The sequence below is a fragment of the Solanum lycopersicum genome, chromosome 2 (assembly GCF_036512215.1).
Source record: "Solanum lycopersicum chromosome 2, SLM_r2.1".
NCBI lineage: Eukaryota > Viridiplantae > Streptophyta > Magnoliopsida > Solanales > Solanaceae > Solanum > Solanum lycopersicum.
Window position 1 is genome coordinate 30,413,118 of NC_090801.1, and position 21,101 is coordinate 30,434,218.

The 21,101-nt window shown below is 32.3% G+C and overlaps 1 long non-coding RNA gene across 1 annotated transcript; it reads left to right on the plus strand.

The window, feature by feature from the left end:
• Positions 1 to 319: 319 nt before the first annotated feature.
• LOC138342278 (uncharacterized) lies at positions 320 to 1,936 on the plus strand. The gene is made up of 2 exons (XR_011215131.1): positions 320 to 519; positions 1,001 to 1,936. It is a non-coding gene; the product is annotated as an uncharacterized lncRNA (long non-coding RNA).
• Positions 1,937 to 21,101: the final 19,165 nt, after the last annotated feature.

Below are 21,101 nucleotides of genomic sequence, written 5' to 3' on the forward strand. Positions count from 1 at the left end.
ATAAAATTCTTAATCAATTAAATCTCTATCAAGCTACCACGAAATTAGGTTTTTATTTTTTCAAATCAAATATGCAACATTGCTTGATTTTCGGAGATATTTATGTTGTTTAGATCATGCAGGTTTCTTCAATTTTTATTAGGTTAAATTCTTTAATATTTATTTGTTTATAAATTTTTGGGATCTGGGTTGTTGAATATAATGTCTAAACGAAATACCACAAGGATAATCACAAGAGGCACAAAATATACCAAAAATTTCAAGGTTGAAATACCATCTTTTGATCTACGTATAACTCAGATTAAAACACAAATTTCAGGATATATTGTTGTGATGGAATTACATAAGAAGCCGAAAGATGAAATAGTAAGGTCTCTTTCAAAAAGAAAAGTAGGGTCAACGGTGAAAGCGATTGAAAAACATTGTTACAAAAGGAGGAAAGTAAAAAATATAGTTTCCTACATGATTGGAGAACATGCAGTTAATGAAGAACAAGACGAAGTCAGTGAAGAATTAATGGTATGTACATTTTTAATTTTTTTAATTTTTCGAATAATTTTTGCATATGTACATGCAGTTTACTTTAATTCTATTAAGAAAGATCATGTGGAGTATATATCTTTTGATTTGTAAAATTTACTTAAATGAATATAGTTTTTGATTATGATATAGTATTAATGTTGTTGAATGGTGGTAACTATAGTTTAGATATATATGCATTTAGTTTTATAAAAAGTACATAAGTGAATACATTTTGTATGAGAGCTTTTTGTGTGAATGTAGGCAGTGATGTAATGTATGCAGGTTGCATGTAAAAATTAGTGTATATTGTAAGAAATATCAACATAACGTACAATAAGTCAAAAAAGAACATTAAAGCTTTTTGTACATGTGTTATAATGTAATGTAAGTCGAACAACAAAGGTTACGTTGTGTATATACCAAGAAAGTTTATTAGTAGTTTTTCATTTTTTGAATGTGTTATCTTTTATAATTACAGGGTATCAGATTCCACGTATTGGCTCGCCCAATTAAACCCCCACGCGTGCAGGTTTATGTGAACCATAACATAGTCACAGATTTGAAGGGGAAGCTTACAGCGACCCAATTCAATCAATTTAAAGATACATGTTTTGGAGCATATACAAAAATGCACGTGTGTGGAGCGCAACCACAAATGTTTAGGTGTTTCATGGTATGTGAATTGGAGGACAGTTCCCCTGATGAATTGTTGTTTCATATAAATCATACCACGCTCCGTTTTGATATCAAAGAATTTGCTATCATTACTGGGTTGAACTGCTTTGGTAATAAAGATGACTTTTTGTTTGATACAAGGAAGCCAAACAGATTAATCAATCACTATTTTGAGGGTAAAAGTATTCTTACAAAAGTGGATTTGATCAGTAAAAATAAAAAAAGGTTTGGGGTGGTGGCCATGATGATGATGCTGTTAAATTCACTCTTCTATATTTTATTTGTACGTTCATATATTCCGGCGAGAAGAAGAGCTCATCAATTCCAAGGATACATTTTGATCTAATGGAGAGCGGCCGGTACCATGAATACCCCTGGGGGAAATATATTTTCAGGGATTGCGAGATATACTTTCTAGCATTTGCCGAGTACCTAAGTGAGGGTGAAGGTATTCCAGTTCAATACCTTGATTCTAAGTTACACCGCATCAGATACGGTGAACTCTTGTTGGAATATGCAATGAAAAAGATGAAAGACGGGGCTGATAGCGATAATGAGGCACCGCCTAGAAGAATGAGGACACCCGCAAGGATTGATAATAATCAGTTTGTTCTGATTGATTAGTATTTTGTACTAGTTCTATTTTTTGAACTTATGGTTAAAACTAATGTTTTGATTTTTTTTCAAACATTATCAATTTTTCTTTATATTCATATATGATCACATTAGTTGTTTTAAATTTATTTCTATGTTATTTCATAATTAATGAGATGATCATGACTTGCCATGATTTGACTTTGGCATCGGTGAATTATTCAATGGCTTATCAGCTCCAACACGAGGGAATAAACAATATTTTTTATCATGTAAAACAATTTTCTGCAAAAGAAGTATAACATATTTTTTGTATCACAACTTTTTTTCACATTAAAAGTAAAAAATTAAGTGACCCTATTTTTACATGTATAAACATGGCATCCATGCACATAATGACGCGTGCCCACAAACAGTTTTAACAGTCTACATATTGAGACTCAATGTCAAAATACATATACACTTATACCAAAGAATTTGATTGCAAAATTTGTATCATGTTTAAGATTTACATAATATTCAATTATATCTTATTTAACAAATATTTCAAAATATTTAAATGGCAAATAAGTCATCATTCCTTTATTCAAAATAACAAAACTTAACTACAAGAACAATTTAATAGTGTCATGTAACAATTTCTATGCATTTCGTGTTGCAGTTCGACATGAACGCCTATTATGACCTTGTTGTCCACATGTACTACAAGAATTGGTACCCTTCCTTTTGCTCAGCTCGCTAAATGACTTTTCACGTTGCTTTTTTGGCCTTCCCGGAGGTCGCTTGAATTTTGGTGGCAACACAACTTCGATAGCAATGTGTTCAGGTGTTTCCATTCACTTTTGTGAGGGAGAAAATATACAGGGACTTCATATGTTTTCAATATTGTTCCTCGCTTATAAAAATCTAAACAATATTCTTCCGGAAGCATGCGATTTTTATTCAACACACTCCACGCATGTGAGCACGGTATACCGTCAACTTGAAACGTGTTGCAACTGCAAGTCTTTTTTTTCAAGCATACAATATAACTCTTCCCTTCATCACTTACGAAATAAATGTAATCAGTTGACGGGGCAACCTATAATCAATACAGAAATTCAATTATACACTTTAGTATTAAAGCAAATATCTTTGATTACTAAAATAAATGAATACACAATCCATTGAACAAGAAATCTTTTTTCAATATACATACCATCATACGCCCAGATTTTGATTCATTAAGCAAAAACATCTCTTGAAACTTCTTTCCTAGCAGTGTGAATGTGCATGATGCATTTTTTTGATTTGTGCAATTTCATCTAGCAAACATCAATCACACTTGTTCAAGAAAGTCAAATATTGGTAATTCTCTTGCTGCTACTAATGTCGAACTGATGAACTCTACAATATTTGATGTCATAACCCAACCACGAGGAACTGGTGCATACAACCTTGCCCACTTCTCATATCCAATCATCACCAAGTAATTTTTAACCCTTACATCAAACTGCTCAACCCTTTTCATTAGCTTATCAAAATAACTTTGAGTATATGCCTTTGCCATAGTGTAGAATACTTCACTTAATTGATCATTTGCTTTTCGAAAATTCTTACATACATTAGCCCACAAGTGTCATATGCAGACGTAATGTTGGACATTGTTGTATACAATAGATACATCCTTAATTATGTTATTATGTCGGTCAGATACTACACACATATTCTCTCTTTCTCCATATGCTTCTTTGAATTGTTCAAAGTACCATGACGAAGAAGCATCGTTTTTCGAATCTATAACTCTGTATGTCAAAGGTAATATATTTCCTATTATAATATACAAAAATAGATGGATAACAAAAAAATAAAAATAAATTAAAATGTATGTATGCATCCAAATAGCTGCTCAATCTATAGTGCTGGCTGATACGAATGCACCAGTGTATGCTGATTTGAGGTGGCTGGCGTCTACAACAACAATTGTCCTGCAATGATCAAATCCCTTTATAAAAATATCCAGCGCTATAAAAACATACAAAAATTCGTCAATAGGTGTTTTCTTCATTCGTATATGTGAACCAGGATACATCTTATTCAATGTATACAGGTATCCTGGTAGCTTCCCGTAAGACGCAGTTGGTTGCCCCATGATAGATTCTAATGCCTTCTCCTTTGATCGCCATGCCAACATGTAATCAATATCAGTACCCAAGTCCAACTTAATGTCATCCTTAATATCATTTGTACTGTACTTCCTCTTATGATTCCTCAATTTAGGTACTATTATTCCTCCAATCAACGAACTTGTTGCACGACAATTTGAATGCATTCATCCTTTAAAGGACATGTATGTTCAGAGTTAAAAACTTTAATTCTGAACATTTTCAACTTGTTAATACTTGACGCTTTCATAAACACGTGCATTCTTTAGATTGACATACAAGAGTATAGCTGCGAATACCATTTATAGTTTGGTTTTAGTTTTGAGTTGCCTCTTCAAACAATATAAATAAAAGTAATATGAATAAATTTAAACACAATTTACCTAATAGAGTTTGACCTCTCCACCAAGAATTTAAACCTTTTTTCGATTGAAAATTTTTCCATCACATCTTTCAATGTCGACTTATCCAAGTATATCTGATCCACCATTATCTCCTTTTGCGATCTATTCGTGATTATTAAATCATTTTCAACATCAAATGCATCTACTGTTTGATCGCCAAATGTTGGTACAATTGCTAATGGATCATCCTCACTATTTAATTCTTTATTGTATTCAAGTTGCAACACATCACTTTCAATAGAAGTTTCTCCAGAATCAGAATATATAATATCAATATCGTATATACTAACACACAGGGGATATACTCCAATTTGAGTATTCATTTTTTTCAGCTGAATATATAGGCGCACACCCATGTCGTTACGTATTTCCATAGGTGGGTCGTCACCTTCGATAGTGTATTTAATCTTCATACACTTCTTTGTAAGATCAATGTTCAATTGTACGGAAATCACATTAACTAAATCAGAATATGAAGCATATTCCTTCAAAACAATCCCGTCAATGTTGTATTCCACATAACAATTCTCATCGCTCCATTTTCCGGAATGGCGAATCAAAACGCAGATCGTTGCTATTTTTTTCGGTAGTACAATGTATAAGAACAGATTGCATATCTTCAATTTTTTATATGTTGATAAGAATCCTATTAAGGAAAGGTCAATTACAATTTGAAAGTGCCAGATTAGTGGGCTAGAAAATAGGATTTTCAGTTACATTTATATTTCAATATATTTTTATATTTTTTTGTAAAAAAAAAGTTTAGCTATGTTTTAAAACAAACTATAGCTTTTTAAAATATGATAAATATAGTCATCTCAATCTAATAACCCTCAAACTATAGCTATTTATGTAAGTTATACTTTTTTATTTCTATGGTTTGTTTATTTTCCATATGTTTAAAATTTATTGCAAACAAATTGACACGCCCAGTGGGAACAAATCTGTCCTTCATCTCTTCTCTCTTAATTCAAGTCTGAAAATCTAAAGCTGCAAAGGTAGAAGAATGAGTACTTCAAGCCTCGTCTTTGAGTTTTATATCTACGCTCCGACAAGCTTTGAAGTAGGGGACATTTGTAGACATTGAAATTTTGTGGGACTCTACAAGATGTGTTCAATATGAGTTGGGACTTTACAAATTGTGATCAACTCAAATTAGGATTCTTGGAGGCTATTCAACTCTAAATCCTAATTTATGTCTATATAAAATTCTCTTAAAAGGCATCTCGAAAAATTTCATAAAGAGATCAAGATCTCAAATATTCTGCAAAAAGTCATGGAATATTCATATAGAGATCAATTCTAAATCATCCTAGTTTGAGAAATACGCCACTAACGGCCTTCGGATCATGGATAAATCTCAAATTTTAGGAGAGTAGAATCAAGAGATCAACATAATTGTACCTGCAATCTATCTTGATCAATAAAATCATGTTTTATTATATTTTATTTGTATGATTTGTTTATTTTTCATATGTTTAAAATTTGTTGCAAACAAGGTACTCTTGAATGAATAGATATTCCAGTTAAGTGTAGAAATGAGGAAGCGAAAGTTGAATCTCCGATCCATAGTCGTCCATCTGATGCAGGGTAATTGCCAGAGGCACCACATGATATGGCAACGTTTTCATGAATGTTAGTGGCAGCAGCAGATATGATGAGTGATTGAATACACAATAATAGCTGAGAGAGAAACATGTTCTGTAGGGATAAACAAACAAGTTGAAGCAGAATAGTTTGCAACTTTGCTTACCATCAAATAAACAGGACAATAAAATACTCAAGTCTTGGAGTAGGCCAATGTGGAGTTATTGTTGTATTTTATTTTTTTAACAGAAAAGTCAAAGAACCTATTTAGTCTATCATTTCCTTTTCTAATTGATAAATAATGCATCATTAATGTCATTGGAGTTAGTTAACCTAAATGATGACTTTTAAGTCCAAATTTGAACATTATTACTATAGATAGTGCGTGGTCCAAATTGGATAGCACATATATTAAGTGCGCTATGCGCTCTCCTGACATTTACTCTACTCCAATACTCTTGTATTATTATTTATTAGTTTCTTTATATGTGTATTTTTTATGTATTCAATGTTAATTAGTAGTATATGTTTGCAATAAATTTTAAATATATGAAAAATAAATAAATCATACAAATGAAATATGAAGAAACGTGATTTTATTCATCAAGATTGTGAGTACAAATCTGTTCCTCCCTTGATTCTACTCTCTAAGATGATTTATCCATGATTCGAGGGTCGTTAGTGTCGTATTTCTCGAACTAGGATGATTTAGATTTGACCTCTCTATATGAATAATCCATCAATTTGTGGAGTATTCGTGGTCTTGATCTCTTTGTGGATTTTTCGAGATGCCTTTTAAGGGAATTTAATAGCCTTTATATAGGCATAAAGTAGGGTTTAGGGTTGAGTAGCATTCAAGAATCCTAATCTGAATTGAACACAATTTGTAGAGTCCCAACTCGAATTGAACGCATCTTCTAGAATTCCACAAAATTTCAATGTCTACAAATGCCCCCTGCTTCAAGGCTTGACGGAGTGTAGACTTGTTGAAACTCAAAGACGAGGCTTGAAGTACTCATGCTTCCACCTTTGCAGCTTCAGATTTGATTTAGGAGAGAAGAGATGAAGGGCGAATTTGGTCCCATTGGGCGTGCCAATTTGTTTGCAATAAATTTTAAAATATGAAAAATAAATAAATCATACAAATAAAATATGAACAAACGTGATTTTATTTGTCAAGATTGTGAGTACAAATCTGTTCCTCCCTTGATTCTACTCTCTAAGATGATTTATCCATGATTCGAGGGTCGTTAGTGGCGTATTTCTCGAACTAGGATGATTTAGATTTGACCTCTCTATATGAATAATCCATCAATTTGTGGAGTATTCTAGATTTTGATCTCTTTGTGGATTTTTTGAGATCCCTTTTAAGGGAATTTAGTTACTTTTATATAGACATAAAGTAGGGTTTAGGGTTGAGTAGCATCCAAGAATCCTAATCTGAATTCAACACAATTTGTAGAGTTCCAACTCAAATTGAACGCATCTTCTAGAGTTCCACAAAATTTCAATGTCTACAGTATAATTTTTTTAGAACTATTATAGTTTTATTCTTTTAACTCTTCCATATAGATCACTGTTCTTTGTTATATTTTTTTGAATTATTTAGCAAATACAAGTACATTTTTTGTCAAAAATAATAAAATAATAGATGATATAAGATCAAAAATATATATTTTTAATTGTTATTCGCCTCACATTTAATATTTCTTTTTTTCATTTTTAGCATTTATTTTTTGGATTGTGTAGGATGATATATCTTATCTGTAGACCGAATAGAATGATATATTATATATAAAAGTACAGTTGAAGAAAGTGTATGAAGGCTGACACGTGGCAATGTATAAGACACGCCCAAATTGAAACTGACATAGCTTCACGCAGGGACGCGAATAGTCGATTACATTTTGTTTTTGGTTCCTAATTTGTTTTGAATTTAATTATTTTATGAAAAAAATTAAATAATCACGTATTATAAACAATTTGTATTATAGTGAATGTCTAATTATGTGGAGTCCTTATAAGATATAGTTAGGAATCTACTTGAGGATTAAGTAAGATTTTCCCTATAAATAAAGGATTTTCCTTCATTATAAATAGGATTTGTGAAATATCTATGAATCCTGAATATACTTCAAGAGAAATAAGAAGTCTTTTCTCTTCTCCCTACTTTCTTCTTCTTCTAAATTTATATAATTTCATAACATGTTATCAGCACGATTGTTCTATTCTTAAAGAATTATGAACAAGACGGGAAAAATGCAAAAGAGATCTTGCATAAGTTATGCAATAAAGTTCTTATATCTTCACGGTATGATTTATCTTTATGTTATAATTATTTATGTAACAAATCTAGAGGTACTATCTAAATTAAGTATTGAAAGAGACTTGTCGACTTTCTATAGGTTTAATTTTAACCGACGGGAAGAGAATTCCCTAATTTATTCTAATAATTAAATAAGCACAATTAAGAGACGATATATTTTCAATATTTATATGAGGTACGTGATCTAGTAAACTATATCTATTAATTGCTAATGTTGATTATAAGAAATCATTAGTCTCAATTTTGTGTATAATTATAATATATAATCATATTAATGATCATCAAAAGTGATAAAATTGTAATTATTTTTAAAAGCTTGCGGTTGAGCCTCATTGTGGTTAAGACAATGAATTTAAGTTATATCGCACCAAGAGAATAAGGCAATGGATCTACGTCTAATCGTACCAAGAGGGTAAGACATCAGCAGTGTTGATGCTTTGTGATGAAAGATATTGGATTTAAGTCCCTCATTGATTTATGGCATAAGACGTTGGGTTTGAGTCCAAATGCACCATATTGATGATATTATGATGACTAAGGGAAATAATGAGTTTTTGATGAAATTAGTCATGAAATATATCTCATTGAAGCAGATCCATTCCCCCAAAGTGAATGTAGGAGTGCATAAATGTCTAAAAGAAGACAATTGATTAAATGGTGCACATGAATATGGAATGAGGTACTAAGTTATCAAAATTTGATGTACTTAGATGATTGTGTTCCATTCATGACGAATGAGAGCCTTTGATAAATGGTAAAAATACAAATCCATTCTTTAGAGTTAATGAGGTGATAAGCGACCATGCTAGACGTGAATTTTCTTGTACTGCTTGTTAACAAGGCAAGTTAATTGTGAGACCATCATACACGAAAGTTGAGATTGAATTCTCTGTGTTCTAGGAACGTATATAAATATTTGTGGACCTAGTCATCCACCTAGTGGATTGTTTAGACATTTAATGGTCCTAATAAATATTTCTTCTATATGGTCTCATGTGTGCCTATTATTATCTCACAACTTGATGTTTGCAAAAATGTTGCCACAAATAATTTGTGACATGCACAATTTTTTTCAGATTAGTTCATTCAATGATGGGATCATGAATCACCTAAATGGTAAAGTAATTGAGAAAAAATAAATCTGAAAATTATTCTTGGATTAATAAAATTGAAATTTACTCATATAATAGTAAATAAAAAATTTACTAAAGCAAAAAACACATGACGCAGTAAACTTGGAGTTTACGAGTACTAATAATTTTATTAGTTGGCATGAATAATTTGGTCATCCCAAAGATGTGCAAATTGAGTAATGGACATACATTGAAAAATTAGAAGATTGTACAAGAATTCTTTACGTTGCTTGTTCTCGTGATAAAGTTGATTGGATCAACTAAAGTTGGGACTAAATCCCTAAATTTTGAAAAATATAAAAGGTGAATATGGGCCCGTTTACCAATCATCTGATATGATAAAAAGATGCATCAATAAGATATTCACATGTGCATTTGTTGTCAACTTGCAGTTTGACATTCGCAAAATTGTTTGTGCAAGATAATTGAGCTAAAAGCACAACTTTCAGAATATGAAATCAAGATAATTCATCTTGATATTATTGATAAATATATAAGATGATGTGACATTAAATGTCTCATATAGTGAATCATTGCTTATGAAAATAAAGTTTCATATGTTGATCTGAAATATGATATTACATACAAACATAATTGTATGAATCAAATCAATAAGTTATGATGAATTTTCTGTTAATTGGTTTATGGTCAGGGACCAAATAGTTTTCATCTGATAAGTTTGATGTGCAATATATGATTAATGAATATACTATGATACATAAAAATTGATTCTCCAAAAGATTGAGATATATGTTAGGTTGTCTAACATAAAGGGGAAATTAGAAGCAATACAAAAGTTGTAAATACTCCTATTGAATGTCCCTTAAGGATAAAATCTATGACATACATGTAGCATGATAGACTAATCAATTCTAAATAAAATAATCCTTGAAAAAGGGGGAGGATCAAAGAATCAAAATGATCATAATAAGGAGACAATGTGCTCTTGGAGAGCCTACGACATAACACTTTATGAAACCTCATGAGAGGGGTAGTTACCTAAAAATAATGAAGTGATGAGATCTCAATAAGTTTTGTCGTATTGTGAATCGATACAAAATGGTATATCGTTGACGATATCTTTAATACAATAGCGCGCAATATTGTAAAAGATTATGAGGATATGAATTCTACACCTATTAAAGCATGCTTGTATAGAAATAATTATCAAGTGAAAAGTGGAATGATGCATCTTGGTAAGCGTAAAGCTTATTTGACTTGCAATCTAGGCACTAGAAGATGTCATACATCTAATAGTAAATGTTGTTACTTGACAAAATTGATATGAAAATATCGAATGGGTTCAAAATCTAAAGCATATACAAGTTTATGGAAAACTTGTTTATCATCCTCATAAGGATTAAATAGATTCAAAATGCATAGAGCATATACAAGTATTATTATGCAAGTTGATGAGTAGAATTGAAACTCTTGGCAATATATTATTTGTTTAAAGAAGTTGAAGTAAGGAACTTGCAGAAATCTGACCCTGAAGGGAAGATTTATAAAAGCAGATAGAAGAAAACATATTTTGTCAAGGTTTTTCTACACTCATAAGCTCCCAAGAATGGTAATATGAACATGCAAGAGGTATGTTCAAGTAATATTATTGTTGATTTATTCACCAAGTCTCTATCAACTACAACTTTCAAGAAGATGGTGCACAAGCTTGGAAAACGAAGATTCTAGTCTCTGAATTGATGTTCTCATAAAGGGGAGTTAATACGCGATGTACTCTTTTTCTCTCACAAGGTTTTGTCCCATTGGGTTTTTCTTGTAAGGTTTTTAATGAGGCATCCATAATGCGTATTATTAGATATGTGTACTCTTTTTCCTTTACTAGATTTTTTCCCACTGGGTTTTATCTAGTAAGGTTTTAACGAGGCACATAATCCACCGACATTCAAGGGGGGTGTTATAAACAATTTGTATTATAGTGAATGTCTAATTATGTGGAGTCCTTATAGGATATGGTTAGAAATACTACTTGGGGACCTAGTAAGGTTTTCTCTAAAAATAAAGGGTTTTCCTTCATTGTAAATAAAATTTGTTAAAGATCTATTAATCCTGAATATACTTCAAGAGAAATAAAAAGTCTTTTCTCTTCTCCCTACTTTCTTCTTCTTCTAAATTTATTTAATTTCATAACACATATACTATTGTACTATTATATATACATAATTTATCTCTACTTTAAAAATATTAAGTGTAACACTATTTTTTAATAATTATATCATATATCTTAAAAAATTACATCAATATAAACACTCTTAGATATGGTATTAAATAATTATTGTAAAATATAACTTCTTTAATTAATAGGACACCAAAAATTCAAAAAAAAATTTAGCTATAATTTGGCAGGAAAAAATCACAAACAATTAACTAAAAAGCTCAAAAATGAAAAGATCGAAAGAAAGGAATTGTCGAAAAAAATATGAAGGTTCAATATAAGTTTTAATAACATTTAGGATTTTAATTTTTTAACAAATAGTTAATAGTGATACAAAATGATTCTCTAAATATCTTCTGTTTGTTAATTTTCCAGAATTTGCTTTGCTACTCAAGGCATTCCGTTATAGTAGTTTAATTCAAAAAGTTATCACATATCTCGGCCTTATAATCCAACAGATACACATGTATGATGTATCTTCACACATGTATCCATCAGCCAAAAGTGTTATAACACGTGATATCACAAATTATCAAGATTTCTAATACTTAGTCTAAATTATTGAGATTTATGTAGTTTATTCTTATTTTATTAAGAATTTTCTATCTTTATAAATAATCCATAAGAATAATTATCAAAGGAGGAGGACAATGTAGAAAATAACTTCTGACTATAAGACATCGTGAAAGTTGGAGAACTTAAATTTTATAATTTCTCTCCTTTATTAACTATTTTTACATCTTTTGTTTGAACGATTTGTTGTAATTGTTGTTGATAATTTCATATATGATTTCAAATCATATCTCATAAAATTTCAAATCATATTTGTTATGGTTTTATATAAATATCTGATATGATTCTAAAATATACGATATATTATTTTAATTTAACTAAGCACAACCACACCATTCATATTGTGCAATATATGATATGATATTGTGTTAGAATCATGCTTGTACCTTTGTATATAAATAGTGCATAGTTTATCAATTGTAAAGTAGAGAAATACAAAATAGTTTTCAACTCTTTTTAGTCTCTGATTTCTCAAATGTTATCATGGTATCAAGAACCTAATTATTTTTTTCCAAAAACTAGTTTCATTTTCTCCTTATTGTTGTTTGATTTCTATCATCGGATATGTCTCGTCTTTCTAATGGAGTCACATTCTCACGACATATTATTTATCAAATTTAATGAAAAAAGTTATCTGATGTGAAAATTTCATTTCCAGATCTTTGTTCAAGGGAAAATCTTCATTGGAATCCTGGATGGATCAACAACTAAGCCAAACGAAGATAAGGAAAAACAAATTTGGCACACTAACAATATTTGTGTAATTTTGTGGATCCTCAATTCTGTATATGCAGTTGCTGCACTCGGTCTACGTTCGTTCAACTTGGCAACAAAGATGTAGAAGAATCTCAAAAATGTATATTCTCGATGTAATCATGCTTAGAATTTTGAGTTGGAACATACTATTTCAAAATACAAACATGCAGATTAAGACATTTGAAGTTATTATTGGGGAGTTATGACAATCTGGTTAGAACAAGACCGAAGCTTTGAAGGAAACATTTCTTCCACATGCTTCAAGGAAGTTATGTTGGAGAGGAAGACGACTCGAGTTGTCTAATTTCTCATGATTTAGGGTAATATGCTATAGAAAGTAGTCTTGCCATGGAGCTTGCATGTTATCTCTAATTGAGTACTATAGACACCTCTATTAAGTTTATTGTGTTCTTGATTAACTTGAGGACAAGTAAAAATAAAATTTGGGTGTGTTCAAAAGTGATAAAATTGCACTCATTTAAGGTCCATTTAGCTTAATAATTATTCTCAATGCCTAAGTTTGTCTTTTTCTAATAAAATATTGATGATTTGTAGCTATGAAAGCAAATGGACAAGGCAATGAATGAAGTTTGAAAGAATGACAAAAATATAAAAAGAAGTGCAAAGTGAACATTGTTGATCACATAAGATGAAGGGCAGACCGTAAACTGAGCACGACCTCTCCCAACTTGTCACGACCGGGGAGTACCCACCTAGAAGTAACATGGCGTACTTGACCTCTTGGAGGTTTTATACAAGTCCATAGTTATCATTCATCCCATTTCAATAGGTAAATTTAGCGGAAAGTTTAAAACTTTCATAACACATCATATGCTAGAACATTACTTCCAATATATATATAACATATCATAATACATAGTTAAATACTCTAAGTCTCTTTGTCATCTTAAACTCAACATCATTAGAGTAAATTAGGGACACAACCCTTACAACATAAATCATAAGTACATTTAGAACTAAACTTTACAGTAAAATAGACTTAGGAAATCCTTGACTTAAGGATTCTTTTCCTTGAGCTTGAGAGTCTTATATGAAGCCCCTTCACTTTAGAGACATCCATTTAAGTATCAATAACCTACACTTTGTGTAAAAAAGTATAGAAGTATGAGATTAGTACAAGAATGCACTAAGTATGACAACCATGCAAAAACATGCATTTAAAAGGAACATTTTACTTGAAACCATGCATCATACCTTTTTGTTAAAACTTCATAAAACTTGATATATTAAGCATTATAAAATTTACATACTTCATTAAGCATATATCATAGTCATAATATCACATAAAATTATGCATATGATTTAAGGTATTTTAGTCACATTTTACAGTAAGCATAATTCATTTACATTGAACTCCTATCCTTTACAGTGAACTTTTGTTCTTTAACTGATTAACCTGCCAAGTAACCCTCTAGTGCTACTTTTTGCAATGCATCACCTTAAGTCCACAAGGTATTCATACATACAATCTACATAAGCCAACACATACCATCATAGAAGTATAGCACACCATAGACCCATTCACTGTAACACCTTAAAAAACCAAGACATGTCGTAAATCCTAACATAGGTGTCATAAGGTCTAAGTAGTGTTTTCAAGTCCATTTTGATGAATGTAGGTCATTTAGGAAGTTTAAGAACCAAAACGTCCAAGAATGACCATGACGCCTGGAAGTTGGTTCAGAGGGATGTTAGCGTGCCTTAACCTATTTGACTAGATTTTAGGAGTCGTAAATTTATGAGAAATGGTGAAAGGATAGCAAACAGATGTTTAATTTATTTCATGGTCGAAACGTCCGGGTACGACTCCCCAACGACGGACCAAGGGTCCTTGAGGAAGACCCTTGGAGTCTGAGGCAACACTGCCTGACAGTGTGCATCGATGGACAGCAGACGAACAGTGTGTGGACTGACGGGACGTCGGATCCACCGTCTTCCCACACTTAGGCTAGTTTATGAAAGCCCCTCACCCGCACAGCCTCTGAACTTACCAACGAAGTTCAGGCTATGGTCCGTGTGTGGATCGATGGGACGTCGATGCCGTTCCACACTTAGACAATTCGTGGAAGAACCTTACTTGCATCGTCTCTGACCGGACCGACGGATGTGCAGCACGGAGGTGGGCTTGGTTTGTTGACTGACCCACGGTTCGTCAATTGTGGTGTCATCAGTGACACAACCAACTTTCTGCATATTTTAAGTTAGTTTTTTTTTAATTAATTAGGTTGTTTAGTGGTTAGTTAGGGATTAAGGGGCGATTAATTAACTAATTTAACTCCTAGTATAAATACCCCTAACCCTCATTAATCTAAACAAAACTCACAAAATAAACTCTATTCCTTCTCTCTTCTTTCTCTCTCTACTTGAACTCACTATTGAAGATAGCAAGGATAAGGGTTTGGGGGCTGTAAAGGGAAAAATTCACCATCAATTATTCATCAAAATTTAGGGTATATGATCTAATTCACCTTTGAGACTCTTTCCTCAAAGGGTTCCTTCAAAATGGATTTCAAAAGTTGAGTTTCCTTATGGGTTTCATCCAATTACAAAATTGAAGTTATGGATTGAGTTGTTGATGATTTCTTTAGGTTATATTGAATTGATTAACATGTATTTTAACTTGATTATGGTAATTGTTGATGGTTTGGTATAAATTGAAGAACATGATCGTCTACCTTTAACCCTAGGTTGTGATCTTGATCTATATTGTATTGTGATCATTCAATTGACTTAGTTATTGATTAGATTACTATCTTATGGTATTATTATGAATAAATTAAGATGAATTATAGGTCTATCATGTTAGTTCTTAAGATGTGATTTAGGTTATGAATTATATTGTGAAATTGGCCTATGTATCTTGTCTTAAGCTATGATCTAGTGTTGAATTATGTTATAGAGATGCAATTGGACTTGTTATATTATTGGTTATCATTGTGTAATGATGTTACTCCCCTAATTGGGTTGAGTTATGGGTTTAGGGTAAGACTTTGATGATGAACTAAAAGGAAGACTTGGTAAGTCTTAAACTCTATCTTTACTTCCAATTGTGATTAATTGTGGTTAGGTCATGATGTTACATTTGAGTATGCCTTATAATAGGATGATAGGGTGGTATGATGTTGAATTGAAATGTCTTAACTATGTTGTGAGGTTAATTAAGGTGTATGTGATAAAAGGATAGTGAAAACTATCAATGTGCCTTGATATGCTATGGAAAGCTAATGTGCTAACTTCACTTATATGAGTTGTGATAAAAGGACTTATACTCATACAATTCTTATTGAGATACTGATGATGATGATTATACAATAGGTAGACCCTATTACCTAAACTAAGCTATTATTGATAAATAAAGGCTTAAAGACATTTCAAAAAGGGACTCTAGCTTAGCATCGAGCGAACTAGATTGAGGAGTATACCTTCCCACATAGGGAAGGTAGGAACACTACATTACTCTTGAGATTGAAGAGTATAATGCATGGCGCATAAAGAGGGTCCCAACTATACCTCCTAGTTCTTGAACTATGTTGCCTTTATAGGAATACTAGCTAGTGGATCCATGTAATTGCTATGTTTCATATTTTGGTATTACCTTGGAAAGTAGTCCGCCTTCTTTCGATGTAGGGTTTTATGACATCAGATTCCATACTAGATCATGTGGTCTATGTGGGTTTGGGCAAAACACTCCCAAAAGGTAAAATGAATTAAAGGATTTGAACTCTAACCTGGATAACCTAAGAGGTCTAGCTTAGTCTAGGTAGGGGTATGAGACTCTACCTAAACATTACACTAGTTATCCTTGAGGGAATCTTAGGAGGATGTTCTTATATATGTTTATGTTATGATGATATATGATATGTACATGATGAAATTCGCACATTTTTGATACTATATGTTGATTAGTTCACTTATGAATATGGCTTGAGTTATAATGTTAACATAAGATGAAATGTTAATTTGAATGTTATGTTATGTGAAGTTGGACATTGCTTTTGGTTTCTTGTTGAGGCTACTTGAATGAGCAGAGTTATGGGGCTTTGCTTGGTCATTGCACTTGTTGACTTTATAAGGATTCATGAGTAGTTGTCTTGGTTATTATAATATGATTGACTCTTATTCACTCTTGCAATGTTATTCCTTGATGATAGGGTTGTAGTAAATTATGGTTTCAAGTATGTTGGAATACGTATGACTAGTTGATTTAGTAAGCATGTTTGGTTAGTTGATATGACTTGCTTGGCTTTGCATTAGGTTTTTTTAAATGGGCAAGGGCCTAAAATACCCTTAAAGTATTGAAAATGGTACAAAATTACCCTTCATCCACCTATTGGCTCCAAAATACCCTTTTCATCCACTTATTGGCTTCAAAATACCCTTGTCATCCACTTTTGGGTTGAAAATTATCCACTTTTTTAATTATTTTAAAATTGAACTTTTTAAATATTTTTTAAAATGCTTGGCGTTCAACTATTGATTATTATTTTAATTTATTAATATAATTTATAAACCAACACACTACCCACTCATTACTAACTAAACCTTACCCAATTAATAATCCAATTATAATATCAAAATTGTCATAAAACTACTAAATCACGATGAAATTATAGATTCCGAAAATGACATACAAAATTATTTGAGTCCGAATCGAAGCCCTAATTAAATTTAGGTTGAGCCGCTTATTTAGGAGGACACTTTCTTTCAAAATTGAATTAAAAATTTATGATTAAAGGTAAAGAAGTAGTACATCCCGAATTAATTCATGCACGTTTTTTAAATATAATTTTATAAATATTTATGATTTGTTTTAAAACCTTTAATATATTATTTTGAAAAAAAGTTACCTATGTAGTAACATCACATAATTGAGACGTAAGAATAATTAAGATGAACGTAGTCAGACTTTTATGTTTATCGGTGATTTTTATTTAGCCACTTGAATGTATGATAATTTACTTCTATATAATTTTTAAAAACGCTCGATTGGTAGTAGCTCGCATTAATAATGTGACAGGTTCATTAATTTAGAGGGATTAATTAGTAATCAGTGGGTAGTGGATTGATTTATAAATTATACTAATAAGTTAACACGTATTTTAATAAATATTTAAATAGTTATATATAAAACCGTTAAATAAGTGGTCAATTTTGAACCAAAAGGTGGATGACAAGGGTATTTTGGACCCAATAGGTGGGTGAGAAGGGTATTTTGGAGCGAATAGGTGGATGGAGAGTAATTTTGTACCATTTCCAAAATTTTAAGGGTATTTTAGGCCCTTTTCCGTTTTTTAAAAAAGTAAAATGGCATGTTTTGACTAAATGTCCCTTTTTAGCATGTTTTGCTTGTATATGTGCATAAGGTCTCATACTTAGAACATGTGGAGTACTAACCCCATTTTCTTCCCCTTTTCCAAATATTTTAGGTTCCCTTTGTTGAAGAATTTGGAAGGTGACAATGTTGAAACTTGGATTCTTCATTTCATCCAAGTAGGGTAGGTCCTCAACATCCAATGGCAATAACACTATCTAGCTTACGGACTTGTTATGATCTTAAAGACTCTTTCATTTCTTTCCTTTTCAATTGAGTACTATGCTTTTGTATGACCTATATGTGGTCTTGTTGGATTGATGTAAGGGCTATGCCCATATTTTGATAATCATTTACATGGTATGAGATGAGACTATCTTTATATCTTATATATGTGTATGTGCAATAAAAGTAGAAGCTTCTGTAACCTTCCTATACGAAGGGTCTATGTATACTCGATACGACTATATATTATGTGTATGTAGATTTTTATGTAAACTTCCAAGTAGTTGTAATGAAATTTTTACATTTTTTTGCATTTCAACCTATGAATGTAATGACATGAGACTAAAAGGCTAGTCTTAGTCCTTAAAAAGGACGTCGACGCCGGTTACGTCTAGGGGGTAAACCCGGTTGTGACAAACTTGGCATCAGAGCATGAGGTTGAATATCGTTGAGTTGTGTCTCTCTCTCTACCACTTCTATGTAGGTTTGTATTCATAATTGTGAAGTGTGCCACACTTATGAGTAGAAACCTATATGATGCTTAGGAATCACTCTCTTTCTTGGAAATATTATATCGTGCCGATAAAGTATACTTATAGTGTGCTTTTGTATCTAATTCTATTGTTGTGCTTATAGGAAGCATGAACACTCGAAGGAATGAGGCTCGAAGACTTGAAGAGGAAGTTGCCAATGTGGGAGCTCCTTCCCGTGGTGAGCAAGTTCCTCCACTTGAAGAAGATTCTAATGTAGAACAAGCACCGGTTAATCCTCCTCCTTTGACGGATGAGGATATAAGAACCACTCTTCTTCAAATGGCCTAAGATATTACCACTCAAGCACAAGCGGCCATGACTCAAGAACAAGCTATGACGGCTCAAGCAAACCGAGAGGTTGTGCCCCGTCCTCATCAACAAGTCGCTATTTTGGCTTCCCGTCTAAGGGTTTTCACTCAATGACCCTCCTACTTTATACGGATCTAAGGTTGATGAAGAGTCCCAAGAATTCATCGATGAAGTCTTAAAATACTTTTGGCTATGGGGTTGTCACAAGTGAGAAGGCCGAGTTGACCATTTATAACCTCGAGGACGTGGCGCAAGCATAGTATGTGCAATGGAGGGATAATAGGTCATTGTGAGGTGGTCCATTGACTTGTGAGATCTTTCAGACGGCTTTTTGGATCGGTTCTTTGCTAGGGAGATGAGGGAGGAAAAAGTAGTGGAGTGTCCATGAGTACTCGTTGGAATTCATTAAGTTGTCTAAATATGCTCCTTCTTTGGTATCTGATCCTAGAGACCAAATGAGTCGTATTGTGACGGGGGTATCGGAGGACTTACAAAAAGAGTGTCATTCGGTCGTGCTACATGGCAACATGAACATTTCTCGTCTTATGGTTCATGCAAGAAGGGTAGGGCAGACAAGGACGAAGAGATGCTAAAAGAGCAAAATCATTTGATGGAGGTTCTTCAAAGAAAAGGCTTGAAATACAAAACAAACCTAGATTCATGTAACAATCCAATTTTTTTAATTAATAGGTACTTAACGTGATTTTAGTATTAATTAAGAATCTGAAATTTTAAGGGCATAATGGTCCTTTCACGTATTAATTAAAATAAATCAGATTTGTATTAATCTAATTTGAATCCTATTTGACTAAGTCTTGAATTTAGTCTCCTAATCCTAATACCACTCTATCTATCTCTCACGTTCTCCATATCTATCTATCTCGTTGGTTTCTGCCAAAAAATAATTTCAAGAACTGAAAATACATCAAGAGTTATTCACACTTGAAGAACTCACAAGAATTTTTAAGTAAAAGACAAAGTAATCAAAATGTCAAGACTAAGAGAGGTTTGTCGAGTGAGGTGTATGTTGAAGTAAATTGGGTGTGGATTGGAGGAGTTACCAGGCAGCAACATCAGCGTTTGAACATCGATTAGGTATGTGTTTCTTCTCTCTTGGTCCCTTTCCCAAGAGACCCCTTAAGGTTAAAGATATTCCTTCCGAAAAATAGGGTTGTTCCCCGTTGTATGTCCCTGTCACTAGCTCCCATTGAATTATAGATTGGGTATCTTTGCTGGTATAAAGTAAGGATGAAATGCATTTTCGTGATGTTTTTGCTTAAGTATGCATGTTCGGAATTATGTGAATATTAAATATGTTGTTCGAAATCAAGTGAAAAAGTGATGTGTGTGTGTAATGTATGGCAGTGAACTTAGTCATTGTTGGAGTTGTGAAATGGCATGTTTAATTCTTGCATTTTATGTGCAAAAGTTGTACACAACGTGATATTCATCGTAATAAATCGTGGATGATTGAATAACAATCTTTTAGCCAAACAAACCTATGAAAGATGCACCTAAAAATGTCTTAAAATGGTCTACGAATTTTCTTAGGATTTCATGTGAAAATGTTGATAAAAATGAATTGAAAAATGACCAAAATTTCCAGCAACAATGCAACATTAAAAGAAAATAAGGTGGTTGCGGGGGTTCGAACCCACCACCTCACAGCCTCCTCCTCTTCAGCGAAAATTAAAAGAAAATAAGGGGGCTGTGGGGGTTCAAATCCACAACCTCCCTATTGTAGCAAATTAAATTCTAAAACTCAAAGGGGTTGTTGGGGCTCGAACCCCCAACCTTTTGGTTAACTAATAATAA